At 48.9% G+C, this 19764-nt stretch overlaps 1 protein-coding gene and 1 long non-coding RNA gene across 6 annotated transcripts in view; one reads left to right on the top strand and one right to left on the bottom strand.

Moving 5' to 3' along the window:
• Positions 1-17656, bottom strand: part of LOC146833905 (uncharacterized) — a 33396-nt gene extending 15740 nt beyond the window's left edge. Inside the window, exons 1-2 of the long non-coding RNA XR_014960625.1 lie at positions 17592-17656; positions 15569-15603 (exon numbers count right to left, since the gene is read on the bottom strand). This is a non-coding gene — a long non-coding RNA (uncharacterized LOC146833905). The remainder of the gene's footprint in view (positions 1-15568; positions 15604-17591) is intronic.
• Positions 1-19764, top strand: part of LOC146833904 (complement factor H-like) — a 1264875-nt gene that overhangs the window by 709161 nt on the left and 535950 nt on the right. The window lies entirely within an intron of this gene.

Here is a 19764-nt window from a genome sequence, read left to right as displayed (position 1 = left end):
GCGTACAGCCGAAAATCATCGCATGTTAGCGACGTATTTACAGGCTGTCGCTACATGGCGATAGTTTCCCATCTCTGTGGAAATTGTTGACGTTAATAACAGCGTTGCCATGATAAAAATCTTGCCGCTAACGATAAAAAGTGGGGGCAGGCCAGTCAGCGGCCAGAAGCTGCACGCTAATTAGCGTGCCACCACTTTTTCACGTTAGGTGGGAAAAACGACTACAAAACGCCCGTGAAGTATCATAAACAGAAAAAATAAAGAACCATGGAGTAAGTTGGACCCAGTACTGCAGGAGACAACACCCCCAAACAGCCAGGAGGACCAGTAAGAGACCCAGAAGAAGGGCAAGGGGAAGAGGAAGAGGAAAACCAGGTTCAACCAGCAGGAAAAACAGGTTCTGGTTGCAGAGGTGACAGAGAAACAACACCAGCTCTTTGGCAGCTCCAATGTGTCATTGGGGACCAAAAATGCAATATGGCAGTCCATTGCAGCCAAGGTGAATGCTGTCAGAGAGGTGGGGAGGACAGTGACAGAATGCAAGAAGCGCTGTCATGATGCTAAGTGCAAGACCCAGGAGAAACTGTCGACCAATCGCAAGGCAGCACTGCAGACCAGAGGTGGGAATCCAACACCACAGGAGGAGCTGGATGCTTTGGAGGAACAGGTGTCTGCAGTCATCTGCAAGTAGTCGATGGTTGGAGTCCAGGAACAGGATAGTGCTGAACATGACCAGCCACAGGGTGAGTAACAACCAGGGACAGGGGGGACAAGGTGGATGGGCCCAATGTCACTCATGCACAATTAAAATATCTACCAGTGCACATCCACAATGACTGCAGATCTTGTCCCGGATACTCTTATCCCTGGGGGTATATACACATATCACCTTAGTTAACAAATACAGTGCAAGACACATATTGGTGGTGTTAGAAATGGGATATCTTGTTGGCTAAGGCTTGCGCCAAAGCGGGCAGAAACCACCACTCTAGTCAGGGCAAGGGAGTTACACGCCGAAGATAACCCCTGCTCACCCCCTTGGTAGCTTGGCAAGAGCAGTCAGGCTTATACCGGAGGCAATGTGTAAAGCGTTTGCGCAACACACACACACAGCACCAACACACTAGGTACACCACAAAAGGAACTCCACACAAGGTTATATCAAAAATAGCCTTTGTATTGTGATAAACACATCAGATCATAATCACACAATGTACACTGTGCCCACTGGCCCTAGGCAGTATTTACAGGGGACTATTTACACACGACCGGGCCAATGGGGCCACTGTCAAAACCATCACAAATCACCAATTGTAAATGTAGCACAAATAGTAAATGTAGAGCACAACCAGTAACTACTGGCGAAATACTGAACTGAGAACTAGATCCTGTTACATAAAATGTAGGATGCCTAAATCATGTCAGGCATGAATAGCATAGACCACACATTAGCATAGACCACATGAATCACCTTAGCATAGACCACATGAGCATACCCACAGTGTGCCCCAATCTCCTAAGCATAAATACATTCCACATGAGGCATCGCCATTAGGCCAGAACATTGCGCATACATCTCCTAAGCATAAAAACAGTGTCCCCCAATCAGGGACACCACACACTGGACTGGCCCCAACTGGCCTCTCTCAGGGGCTCAAAAGGACCTATGTCCCGCAAAAGTCAGGGCTGGCGGCAGGAGCAGCGAAAGCAAAGTGCGCAGATGCACAACCTAAACGTGGCAGCTGCCCACTACTTGCTGGGCAGCTGTGAACATGAGCCCGGGCACCAGCGTGCCTCCTGAGCTCCTCTCTGGGACTCCTAATCAGCAAATGCCCCAACGTTGCAGTGGCCCGAAAAACTGTGGTGCCCCTGTGAAAATCAGCAAACCCTGGCAAGTTGGAGCCCCATTTGCAAAAATGCAGCAGCTGCCCACTGACAAAACGGGGCTGCTGTGACAACCACCAACCACGGGCGCTCCTGGTGCCACTCCCAATGCCTGTAATGCAGCCCCCACTCACCGGGATACTCTGGGGACTTCTGCGGACTTCTCCGAGGAGCCTACGAGGCTTCAGGCGATCATGCTGCACGTGGGGCTCCTCCCTCCAACACAGGAGCCCCACCAGTAACTGCAGCACTTCTCTGCTTTTCAGCTGGCACCTGTTGCACTGTTTGAAAACACCCAAATGCGGGCGATTACCTTGCGAGGGGAACGGGGTCTGGTCAGTCCATGCTTATCTCTGGTGCGGCAGCGCTCTCTTTGGCGGTGCTCCCCTGGCTCCCGGTACGGCTCCGCCCTCGACGAGGAGCGTGAGAAAGCCCTGGTTGCTAGGGGACGCCTCGCGCTGCACTTCCCCCTACACGACAGAGCAGGACGAGCCTCCCCGTTGCTAGGGAAGCTCTCGAGGCGGGGACCAATTCCAGCGCGGCTCTGGCAGTGACACGTCACGGCCTCCGGGCCCACGGCAGTGATTCTTAGCAGCAGGACACGGGGTGGGCTCCCGCCTTAGAGAAAGGCCATTACGGGGTGGGCACCCGCTTCCCAATAAATCAGCACTGCAGCCATGATGCGGAGTTGGCTCCCGCTAAGGAATCAGCGCAAGCGGGATTATCCCTACATCGGGATTCCCTCCAAAATGATCACAGCTCCGCGCTGCCAGCTGAAAATAAAAACGCTTGGTAAAATAAGGGAAGCGCTCTAATCAAAGTCCAGGGTCAAAACAAAGCGCTCTTACCTAGAATAAAAGCACGTTTCAGGGGGGCAAAGGCTAGGCTCAGGCAGGCCATCTCACAGGGCCCTCCAGCAGGGAGGCAGTCCCTAGTGGTGGTTCCTCTAGAGCCCAGCAGCAGCAGCAAGCCCCCCCTCAAGTCAGGAACAGCACACAAGACTCAACATATTCATGGGGTCACATCCCCTATATTTATACACCCTTTTTCTTTGTGTCACAGCACAGGGCTTGGGGACACCAGTCAGAACTGGTTTAGGGGGGATTTGGAGCACTTTGTTTTTCCCAGCTCCTCTCCCCTTTGTCAGGTGGGGGCTCAGTGATCAGACACACCACAGGGGGCAGAGCCAGCTTTGTGGAGGGAAGGCACAGCCCTATTAAAGTCCCAGGTGCAACTCCTCCCTCCCATCTGCATGCAGATCTCTCTATTCATCACTGGGCTGACTCACCCTGTGTCCTGGAGCCATCCCTACCCCTCAGCTCCTGTCACTCACAAGCCAGACATGCAATTCACCTCAGGCAGGCAGACACATAGCACACAGAAATGCCAACTTCTAAAAGTGGCATTTCTCCTCCACTCACCATAAATCTGCGCACACCATTGCGCAGCATTTATTCTCACAAGTTCATACATACCAAACTCGGCCCTGCACTCCTCTCATACCAGGAATTACCATGGACACACTAATCCCCCATGCATTCCTATGGGAGGGCAGGCCAACCTTTCAAATGTAACACAGAAAGCACACGCACTTTGAACTGGACCACAGTGCTAAAGTGTCTAAAGGCCTAAAACCACCAACACTACACAGGGAAAAGGCTAGGAGACAGGCAAAAAGTTTAGGGGTGAACCTGCCAAAAGGGCCAAGTCCAACAGGTGGGGTCACAGACTTGAAAATCTGCACAGAAAAGTAATTCAAAATATAGCGAAAGATTAAATCAGACCACAATATATGGGCAACATGAAAGAACAAAGGGGCACATTGCCTGGAGTTGTGGCAGGGTGTTAAAATGACCACCTTGCCTCAACACCACACATATACAATTTGTCTGCACATGGCTGCATCTCTTTGACAACAATATGTGGATGCACTGTGAACGCGACAGATTATGTGCATAAGTGAGCATGCCACCACCAATGTCAGTGCACATGCCGCATTCTGCAAGGGTGTCAGAATTGTGTGCAAGAATGTGTATGTGCAGTAAGGTCCACATTCATGCACATATACAATCTTCAAATCTAGGCCCACTTACACACTACACGTGGTGTCAACATTGAGTGTAATGGGTGTTGTCACAGTCTGTTCAGCCTGCAACAACAATAGAATGTCACGCTTCATACTCACAATGGTTTAGCCAACAAGAGGGCAGTAAGCAATGCATGCAAGAAAAAACATGACTGACAACATGCACACAAGAGAAATCAAAATAGCCAAAACAATTTGTCTGTACATGTGTACTGCATTGTGCAGCACACATAGAAACAGCAATTAGTCCATCAATGCCAATGTGCCTGAAGGGGTCCATCCTCACACAAACATTCTCGCACCAAATCCATGCACATGTTCACTACCCAGCAAAGCTGCCTGTGTGTGAGCCACACTGACAAGGCAAGTGACAGTGCATGATGAAATGCATGCCTGCACCATCAACATGTTAACATGGTGCAGGCCACGGTCACTGAAGTGGCTGAGTGTTCAGTTCCTCCTTACAGGAGCAGGTCACACTCTGTCACTTCCTCATGTCCATACAACCCCTGATGTAATAAAGACATCTGCTGGCCAACAATGCACAAGTGTCACAACTGACCAAGACCCATATTTCTTCAAGCTTGCAACATTTCACCATTGGAAATGCACATAAGTGAAATGGTCACTGGGTGAAAGGGATAAGGGGCAGTAAAACCAAAGCTGTACCATACCTGAAGATCAACATGCATCCATTAAGATGTCACCACTCCCTTTGACTTAACAAAATGAACAAGTATCTACACTGTGTGTATCATAGCAAATCAGGCATACCTCCCTGCCCATATCATGTGGCACATCACATCAATCCAGATCACAACAGTTGGATAGGCATAATTATGGCACAACAACAATCATGTTGCATTGCCAACAGCAAGGTGTGGCACCATGCAATCCACCCCTCCTAAAAATATCAATCTTGAAAAAGTATCAGGGTGTACTGAGTAGGGGTGACTCTCACACAATGCAGTGCACAGACACATACACCTGACCTAATCAGCATTTTTTTTTTTAAATTCAAAAAACTGTATTGACAAATTCAACATTACCAAAATACAATTTTGCATCAAATCAGAGCATTGTACACATTAGGCCATTTGCTTCAAAAATAGGGAAGACCAATCAGAAAGAAGCATTATCGTGTACAACATGGCAGTAGCACCATTGAACAATACATAGCTGCATAATGTGGTGACAGCACTGCAGAGGAAAGAGCAGGCCCGGCCGGGGAGAGATGGGGACAGGGAAGGAAGGGGCTCCTGACCAGCACATGCGGCTACCGCGGGCGGAGTGCCGGCAGGGAGTGCGGGAGAGGCAGTCTGGCTCAGATGTGATCGGGTGTGAAGGTACATTACTAGGGGGCCCCATATGTCGGGTGGGCGAGATCTAGCAGGCATAAGGTCCCAGAATTCAGATAGTAGGGTCTGACATCTCGAAGCATCTTCAAGCCAATGGGCGAACTTAGGCGCCGGCCTACGCCCCCAGCACATGGACACCCTACGCCGTGCAAGGACAAGCAGCATTGCAACCAATCGGCAAGAGGCATCCGAGCAAAACTTAACAAAGCCCAGCAGGCAAAACGGTGAGTCCGGCTGGACCGGTGCGGGGGTGATCTCAAAGAGGGCGGCACAGACCTCCCGCCAGAAATCCGGCACCTTTGGGCATAACCAAGCAAGATGAGAAAAATCTGCGGCAGGGGCAGCGCAACGCAAGCACCTATCGTTAGGGATGAGCCCCAATTTATGTAGCTGAACGGGGGTGCGGAATAGCCTGTGCAAGTATTTGAAGTGTATACGACGGAGGCGATAGTTGAGAGACAGTTTCTTCATCTGATTGCAGCAATAGAGCTAGTCGGCTGGGGAAATGTCCATACCAAGATCCTTGCCCCATGCTACCCGGGCGTGATCAGTGGAGACGGAAGAGATCGACAGCGTAAGGACATATAATTTAGTCACTAGCTTCCGGGGGGAGTGGGAGAGGAATATATGAAGTCAAGAGTGAGCATCGAAGGTGGAGGTTGGGGGAACGTGGGATGTAACTCCCTACAGATAGCCCTCAGCTGATAGGAGAGCAATATGTCCATAGGACCAGAGGTAGCAGGAAGAGAATAGAAGGTGTTTCCGAGGTAGAGATCTGCCAGGGTCTCCAGCCCCAAACGGGCAGCGTGTTTGGACATGCCAGATGGTTGGAGAGGAGGGAAGGCAGGGTGACGTACAATTGGCATAGTATTAGCCAATAACATCGGGGCATTAGAAAGACGACGCAGTCCCAACCAGGCCCAGCGCAAGGTCTCGACCGTGTCCACCTCAGCTCGTGGGCGATTGGCCTGGGCAAACAGGGTGGTGGTCAGCGGCCAAGGGGTAGCAAAGTCAGCTTCAACCGCGACGAGCGGCTGGTAAGGGGTGGGGTGAATCCAGAAATGTAAAAAGCTGGCCTGGGCACTTAAGGCATAAATTTGAAATTGGGGGGCGCCCATGCCGCCAACTGACATGGGGAGAGTAATGACATCGTATGCAATCCTGGGTTGTTTGCCAGCCCAGACAAGTGGATCTTACGAAAAAAATGGGCAGTTAATGGTATGGGGATTTTCAAAAAGAGGTAAAGAACTTTCGGGAGGACCACCATCTTGGCAATGGCTATATGACCAACCAGTGACAGGGGGAGCAGGTTCCAATGAGGTATTTTGGACTGGAGCCAGTCCGCAGCACGTCCAAAATTGGCCCTCCAAAGGTCATCCAAGTCCCTGCTCAGCCAAATACCCAGATAGCGGGAGGGGCCAGAAGCCCATATGAAAGGAAAGTCCGGGTGAATGGCTTGGTGGCATCAGTAAGAGGGAACAGCACTGACTTAATCCAGTTCACCTGTATGCCGGAGAATCCACCGAACCTTAGTATCTTGCGCAGGTTTTCTTCGGGGTTGCGGACATACAATGTAATATCATCCGCGTGCATGGAGACCAAGAGGGCATGGGCCGAAAAGCTGATGCCCTTCTGAGTGTGGTGTTGCCGGAGTGTGGCCGCGAGAGGCTGCATCGCAATAGCGAAGAGCATAGGGTAGAGCGGGCACCCCTGCCGGGTACCGCGTTCAATCAGAATGGGATCAGAAATGTGTCCATTGATCCGAAGGCGGGCGGAAGAGTGAGTGTATAGGAGTAGAATCTTACGAATAAAGATGTTGCTGAAGCCGAGGCGTGGTAGAAGATAGAATAAAAAGGGCCACTCCAGGGTGTCAAATGCCTTGGTGGCACCAAGAAAAGCAGCCATTGCAGGGAGGCTAGGATTAATCTGATGAATAACAGAGAATATGGTCCGGAGATTATGGGATGTGGCGCGGCCTGGAATGAAACCGGACTGGTCAGGAAGGGCAATGAGGGGCATGAGGAGGAAAAGACGGGAGGCTATCAACTTTACAAAAATTGTATTGTCCGTATTAATTAGAGAAAGGGGCGGTAGGAGACGCGACAATCAGAAGTTTTGTCCGGCTTAAGAAGAAGCGTTATTATTGCCTCACAGAGCGATGGCGGGTGGAGGCCATTTTCTAAGGAGTCATTGTACATGGCGGCCAGATGCGGCACAAGGAGCGGAGCAAAAGTCTTATAGAAAGAAGCAGGGAGGCCGTCTAAGCCAGGGGCCTTATCACTAGGCAAACTATTAATGGCCGCAAGTATTTCTTCTTTAGAAAAGGGCTCATCTCGAAATTTACGTTCATAGTCTTCGAGCCAAAGAAGTGTGAGGGTGTCAAAATATTGCTTAAAGTCCTCACGCGAAGGGGTGGAGCCCGCGGTGTAGAGTTGCGTGTAATAATCCATAAAGCATGTCTTAATTTCCTCAGGAGAGGTGGTTCTAGTAGGGCAGCCGTCCCAAAGCGCCGTGACATATTAAGTGGCACGGGGGATGAAGGAGGTTGGCCAGGGTCTTGACAGGCTGATCGCCCTCGCCAAAGCGGCGAGCCCGGGCCTCTTTGCCACGGAATGAGAGTTCTCTGTCGGCCTCCTCAGCAAATTCTGAATGTTTTTCACGCAGGCGAGCGAGAGTCTCAGACCTGGGGTGGATTGCATGAGCGGAGTCCAGAGCCTTGATCTCCGATTCTAGTTTATCTAAAGTTGTGCGGATGGAGCAAAGATCTCCAGATTGTTTAGAAGTACACTCGCCGTGAATCACAGTCTTTAAACCCTCCCACATAGTGGATGGCGAGTCTACAGAGCCGACATTTAAGTCAAAATAGTTAGAGATTGCCGTTTGAATCTCGTCACAGAAGACGGAGTTGCAGAGAGCATTCAGGGGAGCCGTCAGGTGAAGGCCCGCCGTGGAAAGTGAGGAAGGGAAAGACTAAGCTGGACTGGTGCGTGATCGGAGAGAGTTCGCGCCATATTATTAATGGAATTTAGCCAGGTGAGAACGTCAGGAGAGGTGAACCAAAGGTCAATACGGGACCAGCAACCATGGGCACCGGTGACACAAGTTCCCTCATGGGCCTCGAACCACATGTGACGCCACGCATCATATAGCGAGATGTCGGTAAGTATGGACTGAAGGAGGGCCGTGGAGCGTGCATGAGTAGGGGCCAGAGCGATCCAGGACTGCAGAAAACATAACGTTAAAATCCCCCCCCGAAAGAAGTGCTGCACGGCCCAAAGATGAGATAATGTGCCACATATGAGTAAAGAAATCAGGGTCATCCGTGTTAGGGCTGTACACAGCCGCAATCGTCAAAGGTTGGGACAGTAGGGAGCCATGCAAAATAACGTACCGTCCATCAGGGTCAGTGAGTACCTGAGTTGTAAGCCACGGAAGCCCCCTTCGTATCAAAATGGACACTCCCCGGGAATAGTTGGAATAGAAAGAGGAGTGCCTTTCTCCCCAGCATCGAGACTGGAGTCTAGCAGAAGTTGCAGGTAACAGATGGGTTTCTTGTAAAAGGCAAATGTCCACTTTGTGCCGGAGCAGGTGGGAGTGGATAAGCCGGGCCTTACGGTAGTCATTGAGACCACGGATATTCCAGGTCCAACATATAGTGTCAGTCATGCCGTGTTAATACAAGGAAAAATGGGGTGCAAGGCAGCGAGTACAGTCAATGGCCGAAAACTGGTGCTAATAACGAGGCAAGAACACTTGGAGAGAGAAGGGGCGAAGCAATCGCATGGAGTCTGAAATGGAGCCAGCAAGTACCTGCAAGTATGAATAGTAGAGCGATGGGGATGAAGCATGAGTAGGCGAGAGAGGGGAGGCAGGTGGTGCCAGACCAGAGAGCACCAACCTAAGGAAGGGCGAGGTGCATTTTACAAGAGCAGTGCAGTAAGCAAGCATAGAAGAGATGTGATGCATACTGGAAAAAAAACAAAAAATGAGGACATAAAATCAATAACGCCTCCGAAAGGAACAAGGTAATCCAGAAAATACCCCACCCCAAGCCAAACAAACCCACCACACAAAATGAAGTGTGGAAACATGAATCATGCAGAGTGAAAACAGAAGAATTGCAATCAACCACAAAAGCTGCTCAAAAGGAGGATGCATCAACCCAATGCCCACCCTCCCTCCACCCAAACCAACCCCCCAAACAGGTCAAGCAACCACCCACATCCACCCCAGGGGACCACAACTAGGAAGGGAAAAGTCAATAACAGGGTGGCCAAGCTAAAATTATCGGCAGACTAAAGGAAAGCATCGCAATGTATTAAAAGAATAGCCAGTGAGCCCGATCCGTAAATGCAGCGGTAAGTAGCAAACAGTCAGTCTAACAAGGGGCAGCAATAAGAACAAGTCCAACATTTTGCTGTACAGCCATTCAAATAAAGCCACAAAGCCCAAACAAATGAACAAATACTTTTCAGTCATTGTCGCTCAGGTTAACTGCAACGGGGTCTGTGAATTAGCTGGGGTGGTGCGATGGGTACGAACCAGCTGCTTAGCAAAGGCGAGGGCTCCCTTTGGGTCCGGGAAAACCAAAGTTTTTGATCCTTGCCTAACCCGCAGCTTGGCCGGATAGGCCAAAGAGTAGGTCACTTCATGTTTTTGCAAGATGCGCTTTGCGGGCAGAGCCAGGGTGTAGTCAGGGTAGAAAGACAGAATGTTACCCTGATGCCTTATCTCGCCCCTCTCCCTGGCAGCCCTAAGGATTGCGTCACCATCCCGCAAATTCAGTATTTTTGCAATAATCGGACAAGCAGGTATTCCAGGGGCAGGCCAAGGGAGCGGTGTGCTCTCTCCACGATAAAGACCTGGGAAAGCACGTTCCCAAATAGTTCTCGCAATAGCTGCTCCACATAGTCTTCCATCTTCGATATGTTGGTGGACTCCGGCACCCCGGTAATGCGGAGGCTACTCCTACGAGAGCAGGCCTCCAAATCTTCATTCTTGGAGTGGATTAGTTTGAGGATTTTGTCCATTTAGAGTAATTTTTGGCGATCTTGGGTGGTGGAATCCTTTGAATCAGACACTCTTGACTCGACGTGAAGCAGGCGATTATCATGTGAGTCCACCCAGGTCTTGACCACGTCCAGGCGGGAGGTTAACTGTTCAAGCTGGATGGCGATCTTGGACACCGCCGACTTGACCTCCAACATGATGGCTTTGAGGTCATCATCACATGTGACGGCCATATCCGCAGGGGCAGGCTGGTTGCCCCCGTCAACAGTAGGGCCCTCCTGGCGTGTTTGTCTCTGTTGTTCGAAAGTGAGTCGGGGCAGTGTAGGGTCAGCCTTACCCATGGCGACTGCCAGATGTAAGGAGCGTCAAGGGGGAACCCAGCGCGTGAAGAGTAGATAGCGTCCAGCACAGTAGCAGAGTTGTCAGGAAATCGCCGCTGCAGGAGAAAGGGTTGGGTGAAGAAATCAGCAGCAGAGTCCCACACACCGCTCGGGAGGTCGATGGGTAAAGTGCGGCCAGAGAGGACAGGAGCAGCGGGGATGCAAGGGGGACGAACGACACTTCCCCACGAGGCCAATGCCCAACAGGCATGAAGCCTGGGCCGTGTGTGCAACGGTGAAGGTTATGGAACTGAGCCTCGCGGGTGGCGGGCGAGCCCCCAGCCACGCTGCAGGGACCCTCCCAGGCAGGGCACACGATCTGGGCTCCGGGCACAATGTAGGAGGCAGGTGGCAGCCAGGCAGAAGGAGCTCAGCGCCAATGGCTTTGCTTGCGCAAAGCTCAGATCATGAGAGGCAGCAGGCTGAAGTTGAGGTCAGATGCAGGAACCGCAGCAGTCCCAGGCCTGCAGAAAGAGAATGGGCTGAAGCAAAGAAGAGCTCCCTGTGGACAGGAAAGGTCCGGGCAGTGAACTGAGGCAGCGGAAGCAGAGCAACCGCGCCAGTGGTGCAGGGAGGAACTGCGGCAGAGGAAGCGGCCTGCAGTGGTGCAGAACAGGAAGCCCCAGCAGCAGCAGAAGGGACGGGGGGCTCGGTCGGAGACTCAGGCCACTGCCGAACCACACAGGAAGTGAGTTGGAGCAGAGCTGAGTGGTAGGCCGGAAAAAGGCAAGATGGTGCAGCCTCCAGTCGCGGGTCTCCACAGCAGGTCTCAGTGGGCAGCTGGTGGACGCCCAGGCGGGAGGAATGGAGGCAGAGCAGCCAGAGGCACAGCGGCAGCAGGTGGGCACAGCCGGGAGTGAGGAGTTTGCTAATGGGGGGAAGCAGCCCGCAGCTGGGGGACGTGGGGAGCGCACCGCCCGCTTCACCCGGCCCAATGGAACAGAGGCCGAAAATCACGCCGGGCGCCTTTTCGAGGATGTGCTGGGTGGTGCGGCGAGCGCGCTCCCAAGCCTGCCGTGGTTTGCCCCCGCAGTCGCGAAACTCACCGGCTGAAATTTCGGAGTTGTGGCCGTAGCGTAAGGAGTTGGACGTCCAGCCTCCAGGCAGTGCAGAGCAGGCAGCACAGGCCAGGCCCAGCCGAGCGAGCAGGAACCAGGGCCTGGGACCCCGGAGGCACCACAACCACGTGCAGCTGGGTCGTAGGAGCTCGATAGACGGCTCAAAAGATGCCTCAGATAAAGGTGAGTAGCAATGGTAGGGTTCCAGGCAGCGGTTAGCAGGAGGTCTGCAGGATGATGACGGATTAAAGGCTTGGCTGGCAGAGCCCACTCAAGGTGCGGCCATATTGCAGCCGGCTAAGCCACGCCCCGACCTAATCAACATTGATAACAATGTTGTACAAACTGCATCACTGTCACTACTGAACAGAAGACACAACTAGTGCTGCATGTATGTAGAAATTGGTCACTCACATTTGGCATACTTGTGAACTGTGAGATGATAATGTACAAATATAACGTCACATCTGTGATGTTGTACAATGAATCACTACCCAGCATATAATAGTCATCTCCTCCTAAACATTCTGAATGGACATTGTCATGCAGTCTGGTTGTAAACCTATTCAATGCATGATCATACGTGAAACACACATACAACTGTATCTCCCCTTTACATTGCAGAGGGAGAAACATCACCTCCTGTACAGAGCCAGTCCCACTCTTTAATGATGAAGATGAAGAGCTTCCAACCATCATCCAGGACACCCTCCAACAGCTGCTCGACTCAATTAGCACCTCATCTCTGGATGCAGGGCCATCCAGCAATGTTGTTGAAACTCCACCCCCTGCACAAACCACCCAGCAGCAAGCACCTACCACCACAGCTGTCTCCCAGGACAGTGAGGACCCACTTCTGGCATTTCAACATCGTGTGGTAGAAGTCCAGCAGGAGATGGCTGGTGAGGTGCGGGTGGGGTCTGACAGCCTGGTTGCCAAATTAGATGCGGTATGTGGGTGTCTCAGTCCCATTCTGGACCACCTACAGACCATCACAGACACCCCAAGTCCGCTCCATGCTCTCCAGCATTCCATTGCTGACATCACTGGAGTACTGACTCAGAGACAAGAACAACTGTCCAGTCCTAGTGGCCCCAGGAATGTCAGCAAGGAGTTGCTTCACATGCAAATGATCATGGAGAACATGGACCAGATGCAGGCCTCACAAATGCTTGTCACATCTGCACACCACAGAGACATTGCTGGAATCTTCCATGCCCTGCAGATGCTCATCACAGCAGTGCTGACTCAAGGTTTGGCACAGATGAATGCTGCTGCTGCTTCAACATCCACATTGCAGCCCCCTGATGTGTCAGTGACTCATAGTGCTGCAGCCAATATACCACCACGCACACGGGAGGCACATGACACATCAGAGGATAAAGATGTAGATGAATTTGCATTATTGCAAAGAAGAAAGCAGTAGCATTCATCTCTGCCAAATGGAATGTTTCTCCTTGGAACTGTGCTTAGTTTAGCATCATGCCCGTGAACATCAGCTTCCACTGTCCCCAGATTCACTCTGCGACACTCACCTTGGACCTCAATATGGACTGCCATAATTTGTGTTGTTCCCAATGACACTGAAATCAGCCTGCTGACTGAACTCTGCCTCTTCCTCTGGACATGTTATCCCCAAAGGACTCTGTCAGGCCACCACTGGGCATTTATAGAATGTGGGGGTTGTTTGACCAAGTACTGGGCCAGTCTTCACCAAAGTCAATGCACATGCAAATAAAAATATTTAAGTCACACATATGTGTGTTGCTATGACCATTCAAGTATATAAGTCTTGAGAAATGTTGGGCCAGTTAATCCATCAAAAAGTATACCCAGGGACATATGATAAATGTTCATGTTTAACTGTGTCCCAGATAGGCAGTGAGCTGACCGGATATGCGTGAACTAGCCATGCCCTCATTTCTCAAATACAACATTCTTGCAAAATTCAAACATTGCTCTACGTACATGATGGGAATAGGCATGTGTGGAAATAAGTCCAAGTCAGTCGCATGCCACAAGTAGTGTCTCCATTTAGTATTGCTAACAAGTCTAACTTGGATGATGTACTCACACTCAATGCACTCAATCCATGCTTTTTGTGATGGGGGTCATTGCATGTCACATACAACGATAGAGCACACCATATACACATAGATAAAGATTCATAATGGCACATATTGACCACCCGGTATTGGAACCACATTGTCTGTTTCAGTGAAGTTGTGTTGGCGATAGGGAATTATCCGAAAGTGAAAGTCCTCAGTCAGCCACTTCCTGTGGCTTAACAATGCCTTGGAAATTAGGAACCCTGTCATGCTGTGCTTACTGTGAAAGGAGAGGGCAATGTGTTCAGGGATGTGTAGTGCACTGCAATTAGTATATAGTCAGATGCGGTACCAACATTTCAAGAGTAGCTTTACCATGAGTCAATGCCAAAAGTAACAGCTAGGAAAAGTGGGTATGACACTAGCACTACAGGGAGCAATGCTACATTTCCCATCCTGTTTGCTGCAGAAATGTGTTCTGCCGTGTGCCATGCACATTTGATCTGCAAAATGACAACATTCTGCATGGGCAGGAAGGTGAGCCTCCCTGCACAGGAACATCACATTTCCATAATGCTGACACACTTGCACTATGCAGCAAGTGTGCCTATGTCTGTGCATGGTAGATTTACTCTGCACCAGGCTCATGTGAAATGCATGTTGGGGCAGTAATCTGAGGAACAACGTGCATACATACAGGATAAGAGTTGCAATGTCAATGTTTGCTCAAGGCCATGTTCCGATATGATGTTGCAAATGTGCAACAATGTGCTGCCCAACTTTGTGAGTCACACATAAGATGTTAAATTTCACAAAAGAGTGACACTAGCCTAGGGCCTAATTCCTACTTCCCACCCTGTAATCCATGCAAGTTTACTGTGCTCAAATCAAATGGATCCTGACACTATCCGTCCATCTAAGTAACCTGTCATGACCACACATACACATTCAAATGATTGTTCTGTGATTGAATACGTTGTATACAATGAGAAAAGCAACACTCCACCAAATCACTTCTGACACAAGTGCGATCAGAATTCAAAAACAATAAAAATTTATTATAAATGAACACAATTTATATAACAACTACATCACCCCCAGACCAAATGAAAAGAAAACCTATCCCCAAATACAAGAAGAGAATACAAATCTAAAACTATGTTAAAATCCTACACTACCTATTCCTGCACTACAACTACACTACCTGACAATTACAAAACGTACCTAGCACTAACTATTAATGTGGAAAAACGGGGGAACAGATAAAAGGGGGATGGGTCACTATTGTTCATAGTCAAAATGGTAGACCCAGGGCAGACTTAATGTTCTCCAAGCGGGTGGTGTGCCCCGCCAATTCACGTTCAATTTGGGCCAGTCTAACATTCATGTTCATCATGCAGCGACGCTCCCTAATGGTAAATCCAAGTCCTTGTTTTGGTGCTACAGATGGTATTGTTCCTTGGCCATGTGGCTGTGAGGAGGTGCCGGATTGTGTGCCGGATCCGGACACCACAGCTTCTCTGTGTGATGTTTTGGGGTGATCTGATGATCTCGGTCCATGTTGGGACCCACGCCTGTAAATAGAAGGGCCCGGTATGCCCTGTGTGACCCTCTGCATCCAATGGAGTACTACTTCAGGCACAGACTTCCTTCTCCCAGCTGCCCGATCAGCTTGGTGCCTCCTCTCCATGTTGCAATAACCCTTGGCCACCCTGCAAATATGCTGAAATCGGTCTTTACGTACCTGAAATGCGTGGACCTTCTCTGGCGACATGTTGTCTGTAAAATAAGAGCAATGACAATATGTGAGTCCTGATGACTATATCAATGTTCTCCATTTAATTCTGAAACACAAGGTCAGTGAAACATGGGAGCCTACACTCTAACAAAAGATTGTGAAGTTCGAAAGTGACATGGACAATGCAATGTTGACTTAAGGATCAGGTACAACATGATGGTGACACTGACATAATAGTGCATGGCATGTGACATGTAGTGTTACAACACAATGAGACTGTCAGTGCCAAATGATGGTGCTGTTACATATCCTGACTGAGGATGGCATGTATAAGGATTTGGAGGAGAGAGACATTAGCCATCCTGGTGCTGCGCCTCGCTCCTCCTTTTCGGGAACACAGGCCTGCACCATATGGACAATAATGTGGTGAAGCCCTGCGTGTCCCCCTGCGATGGCGTGAATTTTATCAACTTAGCGACAACACAGGCACACTTGCACAAGAGTGCAATGGTGTCTGTGTGCAGGGGAGGATTGTTTATGTGTAGGAAGGTGTCCCTGCACATGACCAATCCTGGAAAAGCCCTACTGTAACTTTCATTTGTGCTGTATCAAGCAGCACACATGGAAGCATCAAAATCAAATGTTTTATTCTATTTGTAAATGCACAGGAAAGGACACCTTCCTGCACAGAATCAAACTTTGCAATTGGTCTTTTTCCATGTGTTCTGCACAAGGCAGCACACATGGAAAAACAACTTCCGTTGGCTGAACACTGACTTGCACATGAGGCGCATCCCCACTTGCCACAATAAATTCAGAACATGTGCCGTAGTGGTGGCGAGAGGGGCTTGAACATTTGCCCCTGAGTCTTCCAGGGGAATGACCCCAAGGAGACAGCTTGACAACTTCATTGCATTGCCAAAATATTGCAATTAGTTACATAGGGCCATCTTTGCTAGGTGGTTGAGGGGTGTGACATTGGTACTCTTGGCTTAAACCTACGCCCTGCAACTTCTTGAAAGCTGGCATGCAGCATACCTACAATAGTACTGTGCAGACCTATGTCTGACCTTGCACAGCCTGAAGAACACTACCTACCTGTGCATAATCTGGCCCACATGCACAGTCATCTCAGTCAAGGATGTACACCCATTCCATGTCTGGTCATACTCATCACCAACACCACTCAAATGTCTCCTCTCCTGTCTGTATGCTCTGTAATCCACATTGTATTTATTTATTTATTTATTTTTAGAGTTTTATATAGCGCGAACCAGACCCAAAGTAGGGTAACAGAGCGCTTTACATGGTGATCAGGGTACAAGTAACGCAATTAGTATCAACATAGCATACATAAAAATAGGACCAACGAATACAAAGTAACAGCATAGTATAAGAGAGATCGTCAAGATCATTATAGTCAAGTTAGAGGATATAAACTGGCATGGTGTTGTGCAGACTTTAGGGGAGGAGTTTGCTCATTAAGAATGATTTTGCTTCCTTTTTGAAGAGGGGTCTCAAGGTGATTTTGATGATGGATGGCGGAAGTGAGTTTCAAATTATTGACGCTGCACCATAAACAGCTTTGTTGGAGGTTTTAGTCTGGTTGAAATGTGAGGGTTTCAGGAGTAGATTATCTGCACTCCTAGAGTGTCTGTTTCCTCCCGATAGAGTACGTTTTTGGGCTAGGTATTGGGGGGTGTTGTGGTGTAACGCCTTGTGTGCGATGCAAGCCATCTTTAGTTGAATACGAGCATCATAGGGTAGCCAGTTGAGTGCCTTTAGGTGTGGTGTAGTGACAGAACCCTTTTGCACGGGAATCACTGACTGGGGATGTGCAAAGTTACATCCGAAAGACATATGCATTGCTCCATCTTCACTTACTGATTATTTCACACTTCACACTTCCACCAAACATCATCCCACTGGATGAAAGGTACATGTGATACACACCCATACTACTACGCACAGGATTTTAGCCGGACATTCATCACATCTCACATTGACAAAATGTAATGTGTGAACTTACCAGTGGCGTGTGGGCCCGTGAAGGCGTCGATGTCCCCCTGTGTGATCAGTGGTCTGCCAGCTGTGAGACATGAAAAGAAACGTGTTTTGATATCAGACTTAAATTCACACATGTGCCCTATTCATCATCCGATTCAGCCTTATCAATTACAATGCTCTGTAACTGTGCTGTTGCAGTTCAGGTTGCATACATGATTGTGTCTACTTCGCCTGTTATTCCCACAAGACATGATAATGCAGAGTTTGGCAACATAAGACAATTCTGCTTGCTCATTTGCACATTTCGCACACATTATTTGTGTGACACATTCCCAAGGACCCGTTTCTCCCAACAACATCAGGTTCTCCATGGTCTGTAGACAATAGCATTGCTGCAGATCGCACAAGGGTGTGTCACAACTATTGATAGGGTATGATACACTGAAGATGTCCTATTTTAAAATTACCTATTTTTACTATCTTATCAAACGTTACACAAAACCTAGGTACAAGGGCACCGTACATAGGATGCAGCGCCAAAAGTTAAAGTGATGGAAAACCTGATACTCACGTTGCAAAACGAGGAGAAATGTATTATTTCTCATCCTTTTTGCTTTTTCCATGTGTGCTGCCTTGTGCAGCACACATTGAAAAAGAAAAATGCATTGGATTGGTAATGTACAGGAAGGTCACCCTTCCTGTACATGAGCAATCTTTGCCCTGCACGCAGACACCCTTGCACTGTGGTGCAAGGGTGCCTGGGTTGTCAATACACTGCTAAGTTACGCACCAGAACTGGGGAAAAGCAAGTCTGCACCATGTGCTTGTTAATATGGTGCACCCTTGCGTTTCTGAAGTGGCTAAGTTAGGCATGAAGGCATGATGGCTAACGCCTCACTCCTCCACTTTCTCGAACATATACCCCATTGTGTTACAGGCAGCATTTTTGATTTGTTACTAATGTGTTCATTTAACAATTTTGAGGTTGTGCTTACCACCTTGTAGGCTGATGAGGACCCCCAGGTGGTCCAACAGGTCACCTTCACGGCCCATGCAATCCTGCCATTGTTGCTTCCAGTGTCGGACAGTACTGTCCACACCGAAGACCCGCAGCATCTGACTCTTCACATGCTCCCACCTCACCTTCTGCACACATACAGCATATCCCTGCATGATCCGACCCCAACTCTCAACCATCAAGGGCAGGTAATACTTAACTAGCCAGAGAAAGCCCCCCAATGCCCTCTCCAACTTCCTGCCCTCCCTACCCACGGCCACCATCTCCCAGAACACATCTAAACCCACTCCTACAAAAAAAAGCCCAAATATATTCCCCAACAACTATTAATAATGTAAATTACCCCTTGGGCAAACACCCAACAAGATTTAGTACAAGACACCAAAAACACGTAAGGACAAGTACACAAGACTTCACAGAGACACTAGGGACAGTTCACAGGACACAACAACACTCTCAAAATCCAAAATCACCAGCACACAACTCCAAACACCTCCAACACTCTCCACATTCAACAGCAGTGTGGTCAAAAGAGAAAGTAAAAATGCACAGTACTCCTACAGTACACAGGAGGCACACTGACATCACTTCCTGTGTGTTTGCGGCCCGTTTTTGACTTTGCGGTGAGAATCTGCGGTAATATTCCGTGTTGTTACATGTATTTAGCGATTATTTTCCTTAGTGGTTGTGAAAAAAATATTGCGTTTGCGTAATGCGGCCAAATTGTAGTCGCTAAGTGCAAGTTGTTCCTCAGATGAACAAGATTTGTTGAAATATAATCTCTGACCCCAACACACACACTAACATTCAACTCTGACCCCAAAAACACAGCCTAAAATTCATCTTTGACCACAATACACTTACCAACTTACAATTCACCATTACTAACCGCACAATGAACTTATGCGGAGAATAAACAGACACACAAGGTATTGGTGTAGTGATATTTTATTGCACAAACTATGCTTAAGTACATTTTCCAAAGAAAAGAAAACAAGCATTTGCAATGCAATCGGTCTTGCCTTTGGGACCTTATAAGTATTTATCCATGCAGCCATAGTTTAAATACAATCAATAACAATAGAAAAAGCCATTCAATGGTGATCAAAAATTGAACTGACTTTTTCTGCTTCAAGGAAAGATGCTCTTACTAATGAACTGCTGAGTGGCAATACTA

This window comes from Triturus cristatus, chromosome 4_2, assembly GCF_964204655.1.
Source record: "Triturus cristatus chromosome 4_2, aTriCri1.1, whole genome shotgun sequence".
Lineage (NCBI taxonomy): Eukaryota > Metazoa > Chordata > Amphibia > Caudata > Salamandridae > Triturus > Triturus cristatus.
Note: the sequence above shows the minus strand (reverse complement) of the source record. Positions and strands in the feature narration are given on the sequence as shown.